We start from the raw sequence: 10,283 nt of genomic DNA on the forward strand, positions 1-10,283 counted from the left end.
TACTTTCAGTATTTCCGATTGCTGGGTTACTAATACATTATTTTCGTTTAGAACCCCTGCCATCACTTTGGAATTTGCCCTTGATTTTTCCAACCCCCAAAAGTATTTAGAATTCTTCTCGCCATCTTCCACCCATTTCACTCTAGCTCTTACCTGTGCTGCCTGTACTTTATGTCTTTCCATTATTTCTATCTTCAAAGCTAACTGACTACGCTCATTCTGGAGTGGAACAGATTGTGGACTAGCTGCTAACTGAACAATTTCATTCAGCCTGCCATACAGCTTTCTTAATGCATTTTTGTTGTTTATACTTTTGAGTTTACTATAATTTATAGAGAAATCTTTTATTTTTAACTTTAATATCTCCCGTTCAACTTGATAATCCGATCCATCCTAATGCCAGAAACCTGCTCTATAATCAATTCATTCACTTTATCAACGTATTCTATGTCTTTCAACAATGAGTTATTAAACTTCCACAGTCCTGGTCCTCTTTCAGTATTAGCTAACTGCATAGTAACAGTGCACCCTCTGTGATCAGTAGAGGGCAAAGAGTGAATTTCAGATTCCAGTGTTTTATCAAATAAATCCGAATTTGTTAGTACATAATCCAACCTTCTGGCGATGAAAGGATTCTTCTTGCACCATGTAATCTGTTTTTCCTGTGGATGAAATAATCTCCAAGCATCATATAAATCATTCTCTTTAATTAGATCATTGAATTTCTGAACGGTTGTTCCTGCATATGGTTCCCCTGAAACAATGTCAAGGTCGTTATCTAAAACACAATTTAAATCACCACTTATCAAAATTCCTTCGGAAGTAATGTTAGAAATAACATTTCCCAAGTCTTCAACAACAACAAAATCTTTTCTGCATTGTTATTTGGAGAGTAAACATTTATAATTGCTATCTTCTTATCTAACATTTCTACTTCCACGGCCAGAATTCTTCTTGAATTATGCAAAATAGTATAGTTTTCAACATAATTTTTCCAAAACAAAATGATTTGTCCTGAGCTATGTGCAGTAAAGTCACTACAAGCAAAGTTCCCTGCCCCCCATTCTTTTTCCCATTGTTTACTCACTTCTTGCGTTATGTGTGTTTCTTGCAGACATATAACATCGTATTTTTATCCTTTAGATATCGAAACAATGATTTCCTCTTCCAAGGGGAACGTAGTCTCCGCGTATTCAGTGACAAAACGTGTATACTTGAATCGCAAGCCATAAGGGAAGTCCGATAATCGAAGCCATCTTTCAATGTGCGCGCAAACCAGAAGCCATTAGTCCTTAAAGCCGAGTTCGATTCCGTCACGGTCAAGCCTGCACTGGGGGGTGAATCACCACCTTCACCCTCTGCCGCTGTCTCAGCTCGCGCACGTGAGGCGCGTACATCAGAGAGCTTGGATACTTTCCCCCTGGAGTTCACGGCAGTGGGGGAATCCCCGTCTCTTGCCCCCTGAAGTGAGGGACCGGTTGATTTACTTTTTTCTTTCTTACTGGACGTGGCTGAATCTGTATCAGAAAGAAAGCTGTGTGTCTGGCACCAGCTCTGACTGGGAATCCTGAAACACATCCTCAGTATCTTCTGAGGACGGAGTCAGGTCTTCGTCAGGCTGGGCCTCATTCGGCAAGTCATCAACAGGTTGAGAATCATGTTTACCCCCACCAGTCGACTCTGCGTCCAGATCCTCCTCACGTGGAGGGAGTTCAGGGAATGAGCCGCTCTGCAGACAGTCCCTGCAAGTGACCAGGTTTTGACACTGGAAGTGACGATGGCCAGGCTGCAGGCAGTCCCTGCAAGTGACCAGGTTTTGACACTGGAAGTGACGATGGCCAGGCTGCAGACAGTCCCTGCAAGTGACCAGGTTTTGACACTGGAAGTGACGATGGCCAGGCTGCAGGCAGTCCCTGCAAGTGACCAGGTTTTGACACTGGAAGTGACGATGGCCAGGCTGCAGGCAGTCCCTGCAAGTGACCAGGTTTTGACACTGGAAGTGACGATGGCCAGGCTGCAGGCAGTTGGAACACACTGGGTTCCGTGTTGCTGTTGGTTGTTCCTTGTGATACAACCGTCCAGTGAAGCTACCCACTTTAAAAAACAGTCCAGTGGTTTTGTTGGCCAGCTGATGAAGCCGAAGCGTCGTCCTGTTATAAAACGGGTTAGTTTACCATCTTTGTTCCTGATTTTCTCCATAAGGAGAGAGGATCTTAAAGTGCAACTTAGTCTCAGCAGAGCAGTCTCCATATCCTCATTTGCCACCGAAATGGGAATGTCTGAAATAAACAGTTTTGTGACAGGAATTTCTTGGTCACCACTCCCCCCTCTCAAAATGAAGGGATTTTTGTCAGGCAGTGACACAGAGTAGCCATTTAATACAATCCCTTCAATGAGTAGCTGGTTCCGGGCAGATCGGGTCAAAGGATAAATGCGCCATAAGCCCCTGATGTATTGTGCCCCTAACACAGTCTCACTTCCAGTCACCCTCTCAGCTGCCAGACAAATGTCCAAGGCAGAAAAACTGTCCTCGGTGGTGGGAAAGCGGGTAGGATCTGCAAGGGGTAGGTCCCTGCGTCTTAAAAACACAGGCTCCACGTGCTGTTGAGAAGCAGCCATTGTCATTAAACACACACACGCACACACACCCCCTCCCCCCCCCAAAAAAAAAAACAAAAACAACAACAACAAAAAAAACAAAAAACAAAAAACAACAACAAAAAAACACAAAACACACACACACACACACACAAACCCTGAAGGGTGGAAATGGGAATAAGGGTGGGGGATGGAACAGTGTTAAGGCAAGCCGGTTAACAACTGCATCACCTTTCTCCAGCAGCTGCACGTGCAAAACAGAGTTGAAAATAGACAAACTCGATCCCTGGCGTCCCAAAACAAATTACAAAACAGAAAAACACAGACACAAATCGGTACTTATCTGCTCAATGGCACCACCAACACTCTCCAAACTTCACATACTGATAGAAGGAAACACCACCAATACACCTGTCACAGCACTTTCTCTCCAACACTTCCCAAACTGAGGCAAACGATGCAAATCAACACCGCCGTCGCAAACACGTCCACTCGACATCGGGTGAACACTCTCTCTGATGGTGTTATTTCCGCCGCTGGACATAACACTGGTGAAATCGGAATTCCTTCTCAAATCTTGGTTTTCCTGGGCGTAAGGAGAGGTGTCCCACTGGTAACCTTGCAGATCAGGAAAGGGATGCTGGCTGAACCACTCTCTCCACTCTCCGCAGTCGTACATGCTTTGGTAGTTGTACTCACAGCCTCTGTCTGTGTAGTTGTGAGCTTCTTCTTCTTCTTCTGCGTTCGTGGGCTGCAACTCCCACGTTCACTCGTATGCACACGAGTGGGCTTTTACGTGTATGACCGTTTTTACCCCGCCATGTAGGCAGCCATACTCCGTTTTCGGGGGTGTTGTGAGCTTCTAACTCAGCCCTGTATTCTTGATGGTGAGCGTTGGGGTGTGGGTTTCTGGAAATGCTTTGATGCTGATGACGGTGGGGGGTTGCAAGGGATCTTTGTCAGGAACGCTCATCAGGCAGCTGTCTCCTGTTGATGTGTGTGTTCTCTCCGTGACCGAGTCCACGTCGTGTAGCGTCGGCGTAACTACCTCGATTTAAGGTATGAGTCTGGAGCGGACCTGCCACGACCAACTTACTGCTGGGGAGAGGAGAGAGGGAAAGAGAAAGGGAGAGAGAGATAGAGGGGAGAGGGAAAGAGAAAGAGAGAGAGAGAGAGAGGGGAGAGGGAAAGAGAAAGAGAGAGAGAGAGGGGAGAGGGAAAGAGAGAGAGAGATAGAGGGGAGAGGGAAAGAGAAAGAGAGAGAGAGAGGGGAGAGGGAAAGAGAAAGAGAGAGAGAGATAGAGGGGAGAGGGAAAGAGAAAGGGAGACAGAGAGATAGAGGGGAGAGGGAAAGAGAATGGGAGAGAGATAGAAGGGAGAGCAGAGAGGGAAAGAGAAAGGGAGAGAGAGAGAGAGAGGGGAGAAGAGAGATGAAAAGAGAAAGGGAGAGACAGAGATAGAGGGGAGAGGAGAGAGGGAAAGAGAAAGGGAGAGAGAGATAGAGGGGAGAGGAGAGAGGGAAAGAGAAAGGGAGAGAGAGATAGAGGGGAGAGGAGAGAGGGAAAGAGAAAGGGAGAGAGAGATAGAGGGGAGAGGAGAGAGGGAAAGAGAAAGGGTGAGAGAGATAGAGGGGAGAGGAGAGAGGGAAAGAGAAAGGGTGAGAGAGATAGAGGGGAGAGGAGAGAGGGAAAGAGAAAGGGTGAGAGAGATTGAGGGGAGAGGAGAGATGGAAAGAGAAAGGGAGAGAGAGATAGAGGGGAGAGGAGAGAGGGAAAGAGAAAGGGTGAGAGAGATAGAGGGGAGAGGAGAGAGGGAAAGAGAAAGGGAGAGAGAGATAGAGGGGAGAGGAGAGAGGGAAAGAGAAAGGGAGAGAGAGATAGAGGGGAGAGGAGAGATGGAAAGAGAAAGGGAGAGAGAGATAGAGGGGAGAGGAGAGAGGGAAAGAGAAAGGGAGAGACAGAGATTGAGGGGAGAGGAGAGAGGGAAAGAGAAGGAGAGAGAGATAGCACAATGAAAACCCAAGCACAGAATGCAGTATTGAATCACGTTTTAATGTAAATCCTATTCTTTGCTCAATTACATTTTTTTGTAAATCCTATTCTTTGCTGAATCACATTTTAATGTAAAACCTATTCTTTGCTGAATTACATTTTGATGTAAATCACAATCTTTGATGAATCACATTTCAATGTAAATCCTACTATTTGCTGAATCACATTTCAATGTAACATTTCAATGTAAATTTTAATATTTGCTGAATCATTTCAGTGTAAATCCTAATCTTTGCTGCATCACATTTCAGTGTAAATCCTGATCTTTGCTGCATCACATTTCAGTGTAAATCCTGATCTTTGCTGCATCACATTTCAGTGTAAATCCTAATCTTTGCTGCATCACATTTCAATGTAAATCCTAATCTTTGCTGCATCACATTTCAATGTAAATCCTTCCTTACATTTTCTGATTCACATTTCAATGTATATCCTAACCTTTGCTGAATCACATTTCATTGTAAATCCTAATTTTGCTGAATAACATTTCAATGTAAATCCTAATATTTGCTGAATCACATACAGATGGAATCCCTTATCTGAAGTCATCAATTCTCTTTTAGAGATAACAAAATCTCTACCAACAATGACATTAAAGAACTATTCATGCCTTGTATTGTCATGTGTTTCTACCAACAATGACACCAAAGAACCCTTTGTCTTGTGTTGTCATGTCTTTCTACCAACAATGACACCAAAGAACCTCTTGTCTTGTGTTGTCATGTCTTTCTACCAACAATGACACCAAAGAACCCTTTGTCTTGTGTTGTCATGTCTTTCTACCAACAATGACATCAAAGAACCCTTTGTCTTGTGTTGTCATGTCTTTCTACCAACAATGACACCAAAGAACCTCTTGTGTTGTCATGTCTTTCTACCAACAATGACACCAAAGAACCCTTTGTCTTGTGTTGTCATGTCTTTCTACCAACAATGACACCAAAGAACCTCTTGTCTTGTCATGTCTTTCTACCAACAATGACATCAAAGAACCTCTTGTCTTGTCATGTCTTTCTACCAACAATGACACCAAAGAACCCTTTGTCTTGTGTTGTCATGTCTTTCTACCAACAATGACACCAAAGAACCTCTAGTCTTGTCATGTCTTTCTACCAACAATGACACCAAAGAACCTCTTGTCTTGTGTTGTCATGTCTTTCTACCAACAATGACATCAAAGAACCTCTTGTGTTGTCATGTCTTTCTACCAACAATGACATCAAAGAACCCTCTGTCTTGTGTTGTCATGTCTTTCTACCAACAATGACACCAAAGAACCCTTTGTCTTGTGTTGTCATGTCTTTCTACAAACAATGACACCAAAAAACCTCTTGTCTTGTGTTGTCATGTCTTTCTACCAACAATGACACCAAAGAACCTCTTGTGTTGTCATGTCTTTCTACCAACAATGACATCAAAGAACCTATTGTCTTGTCATGTCTTTCTACCAACAATGACATCAAAGAACCCTTTGTCTTGCGTTGTCATGTCTTTCTACCAACAATGACACCAAAGAACCCTTTGTCTTGCGTTGTCATGTCTTTCTACCAACAATGACACCAAAGAACCCTTTGTCTTGTGTTGTCATGTCTTTCTACCAACAATCACATCATATAGTTATTCATGTCGCGTTTTCATGTCTCTGCCAATGACGTCACAGAACCGTTCGTATCTTGTGTTGTAATGTCTCTCTGACAACAATGATATCATACAACCATTCATGTGTCATATCGATCTCTCTGACAACAATGATGTCATACAACCATTCATGTGTCATGTTGTCATATCGATCTCTCTGACAACAATGATGTCATACAACCATTCGTGTGTCATGCTGTCATATCGATCTCTGTGACAACAATGACAATTTTCCAGAGCACAGCACTGATGTCGCCATGGTTCTTTTTCAATGCGCCAAGAGCGGGACCTTGGTTTATCGTCCCATTGGAATGAAACGACGCTCAGTCTGATGTTCCAGTCAAACTTGGGGTAAAGAGCGAGACTGTAATAACCCAGACCGTCATGGACTCTGTGTTGGCGCCAAAGCATCTAAACCACTCTGCCACTTCCTCTCCCTCTTGTTGTCATGTGTAATGAAAACCATGGTCATACATTAAAAGAATCGATAAATCACTGGACATTTCTTTTCCATTGTCATGTAAAATTATGATTAAAATCCAACAACACCGCCAAACCCGTTAAATCATTATGTCAGTGATGTTGTTATATACAATGGAGGACAGCAAGCATAACTGAATAATAATCCGTCATCACAAATTATTGCTACAAAGATGTATATTTCGAGAAAAAAAAAATGACACACCATAAGAACAGTTATTCCATCAGACGTTCAAGTTCTATTTCAAAGTCCATAATAATGATAATACTTATTCATAAAAATAACTCACATCACTGTTACTGTGATATTAATCTTCTATTTTGTCAAAGAGAATCAGAACAGATATCAATGTCCTATTTTGTCAAACAAAATCAAAACAGATTCATATTCCATTTTGTCAAACAGAATCAGAACAGATTCATATTCCATTTTGTCAAACAGAATCAGAACAGATACACCATCAAGGTCCATGTTCTATTTTTGTAAACAGTATCTGAACAATGTATTGTCAGATCATGTTCACTATCGTGGGGAATGAAAAACAATCTTGACGATTTCTGATCAGTGTCCTGTGCTGTCATACAGAACAAGAACAGACCCACTGATGTCCATGTTCATGTTTCATGGTCCATTTTGTCGGTGCAATAATAATAATAATAATAATTAATAATAATAATAATAATAATAATAATAATGATAATAATAATAATTACATCACTTGCTATGAATGTCCATTGTCATGCAGAATAAGAACAGATACACTATTAAACCAAGGAAATGTACATAGCTTGGCCGTTAATGTCCTGCATTGTTCCTTCTCTTAATTATAACTGCTGTCATTTCACGCTAAGCTGACAGGGCATGTACAACTTTAAAATGGTACAACGAAATTTGGCTTAATTCTGATTTAACGCTGTGTGGACTGTAGATTTGCAAATCAAAAGTGTTCAGGTTTCATTCGTTAACAGTCAAAGTGACGTAGAATCACAGGAATTCATTAATTTGGCTATTGAGGCTTCACGTTGCGTCGACAGAAAAGTCTCAGGCAGACAACTGCACCAACAAGAACTAGAATGGTTGTAAAAGAAGGGAGACGTGGGTGAGAGGCGGCTGAACTCCTGACCCGCCTTCCCTCCTGATGGACACAGAAACACGTCACTTCACCAACCAACCAATACATGAAATAATCAGTGATCCTCCTGATGGACACAGAAACACGTCACTTCATCAACCAACCAATACATGAAATAATCAGTGATCCTCCTGATGGACACAGAAACACGTCACTTCATCAACCAACCAATACATGAAATAATCAGTGATCCTCCTGATTGACACAGAAACACGTCACTTCATCAACCAACCAATACATGAAATAATCAGTGATCCTCCTGATGGACACAGAAACACGTCACTTCATCAACCAACCAATACATGAAATAATCAGTGATCCTCCTGATGGACACAGAAACACGTCACTTCACCAACCAACCAATATATGAAATAATCAGTGATCCTCCTGATGGACACAGAAACACGTCACTTCATCAACAACCAATACATGAAATAATCAGTGATCCTCCTGATGGACACAGAAACACGTCACTTCATCAACCAACCAATACATGAAATAATCAGTGATCCTCCTGATGGACACAGAAACACGTCACTTCATCAACCAACCAATACATGAAATAATCAGTGATCCTCCTGATGGACACAGAAACACGTCACTTCATCAACCAACCAATACATGAAATAATCAGTGATCCTCCTGATGGACACAGAAACACGTCACTTCATCAACCAACCAATACATGAAATAATCAGTGATCCTCCTGATGGACACAGAAACACGTCACTTCATCAACCAACCAATACATGAAATAATCAGTGATCCTCCTGATGGACACAGAAACACGTCACTTCATCAACCAACCAATACATGAAATAATCAGTGATCCTCCTGATGGACACAGAAACACGTCACTTCATCAACCAACCAATACATGAAATAATCAGTGATCCTCCTGATGGACACAGAAACACGTCACTTCATCAACCAACCAATACATGAAATAATCAGTGATCCTCCTGATGGACACAGAAACACGTCACTTCATCAACCAACCAATACATGAAATAATCAGTGATCCTCCTGATGGACACAGAAACACGTCACTTCATCAACCAACCAATACATGAAATAATCAGTGATCCTCCTGATGGACACAAAAACACGTCACTTGTCTAAAAATGGAGTGCTGCTTTCGGGGTATTGAGTTGTGCACTTCGAAACTGTAAACGGAATGAAGTGTGGAGTCCAGTTCGCGCGAGGCAGAAAACGACAGTGCACGACGACACAAGGGTTTGCGATTGCACTTACCGATGTAGTACATGAATCCACATGTTTTGCGCAGAGCCCCACACACACTCTGACGGAATGAAATTGTCAGTGTACACCGTCGGCGCACCAAACCACGAAATGAAGTCAGGTGTCAGTGCCTACACACACAATCCCGGAACCATGAAGTTGTCAACCCTACACACATTATCACGGAATGAACTTGTGAGTGTACACTGGCACGCACAACATCATAAGTCACGGAATGAAGTCAGCCTGAGCCCCCGCGGCAACTATACGGAAACACTGGCAAACACGGAATGAAGCTGTCACTGTACACTGCCAGACACATGTTGAAGGAATGTTGTGATTGTACATGCACGACCTGTCCTGTCTGCCGAAGTGGATGTGCACGAAGGGGACGTAGGAAAGAGGTTACTGTGCATTGACAATCTTGTACTTCAGTGAAGACGGAATGAACTGCACCGTGTTTCAGCGGGAGGATGAAAACAAGAGTGGAGGACTAGACAACTGATGGGTTCCGAACGTAACATGAACAACTGTGTGCGTACGGAAAGAATGGCCATCTGTGGAGCTAAATATTTTGTCTCGCCCTCACTTCTCCACGGAAGGCCAGGAGCACACTGACATGCAACACAGGACACAGCACACACGTATGTGACGCGTGCTGTCGAGGACTGAAACAAGCTGTCTAACACACGCCACGGACAATCACGGAATGAAGTTCTCCACACACACACACACACACAGAGGCGCACACGCACACACACACACACACACACACTGTGACACACACACACACACACACACACACACACACACACACGTGAAATCGCTGACTTGAACATTCACAGCCGGCCAAAGCATCACTGACGAGAAAGGGACGTGCAGCTGTCCAATTGAAACGGTTAAGTTCAGCACGGACACTGACTCGGCCGTTAAAATGCACTTTCCTATTTCGGTATGTGACTTTTCTGCACAGCACGTTAAGGAAGGTCAGTTCCATCAATCCCGCTCACTTTTTAATGTTATGTCCTCTGTGCAACGCATTTTAGCATTGCAATACAAGGAATGGTGTGCGGCCTTCCACGTGTACATGGTCAGTGCTGTCGGAACCGATACAGCAAGGACGTACAACGAAACAGGCCGA

At 43.0% G+C, this 10,283-nt stretch overlaps 1 long non-coding RNA gene across 1 annotated transcript; it reads right to left on the minus strand.

Annotated features, from left to right (window-relative positions):
- Positions 1 to 4,630: 4,630 nt before the first annotated feature.
- LOC143278493 (uncharacterized) lies at positions 4,631 to 9,823 on the minus strand. The gene is made up of 2 exons (XR_013054126.1): positions 9,155 to 9,823; positions 4,631 to 7,903 (listed from the first exon to the last, which is right to left on the minus strand). It is a non-coding gene; the product is annotated as an uncharacterized LOC143278493 (long non-coding RNA).
- Positions 9,824 to 10,283: the final 460 nt, after the last annotated feature.

The sequence above is a fragment of the Babylonia areolata genome, chromosome 2 (assembly GCF_041734735.1).
Source record: "Babylonia areolata isolate BAREFJ2019XMU chromosome 2, ASM4173473v1, whole genome shotgun sequence".
Classification (NCBI taxonomy): Eukaryota; Metazoa; Mollusca; class Gastropoda; order Neogastropoda; family Buccinidae; genus Babylonia; species Babylonia areolata.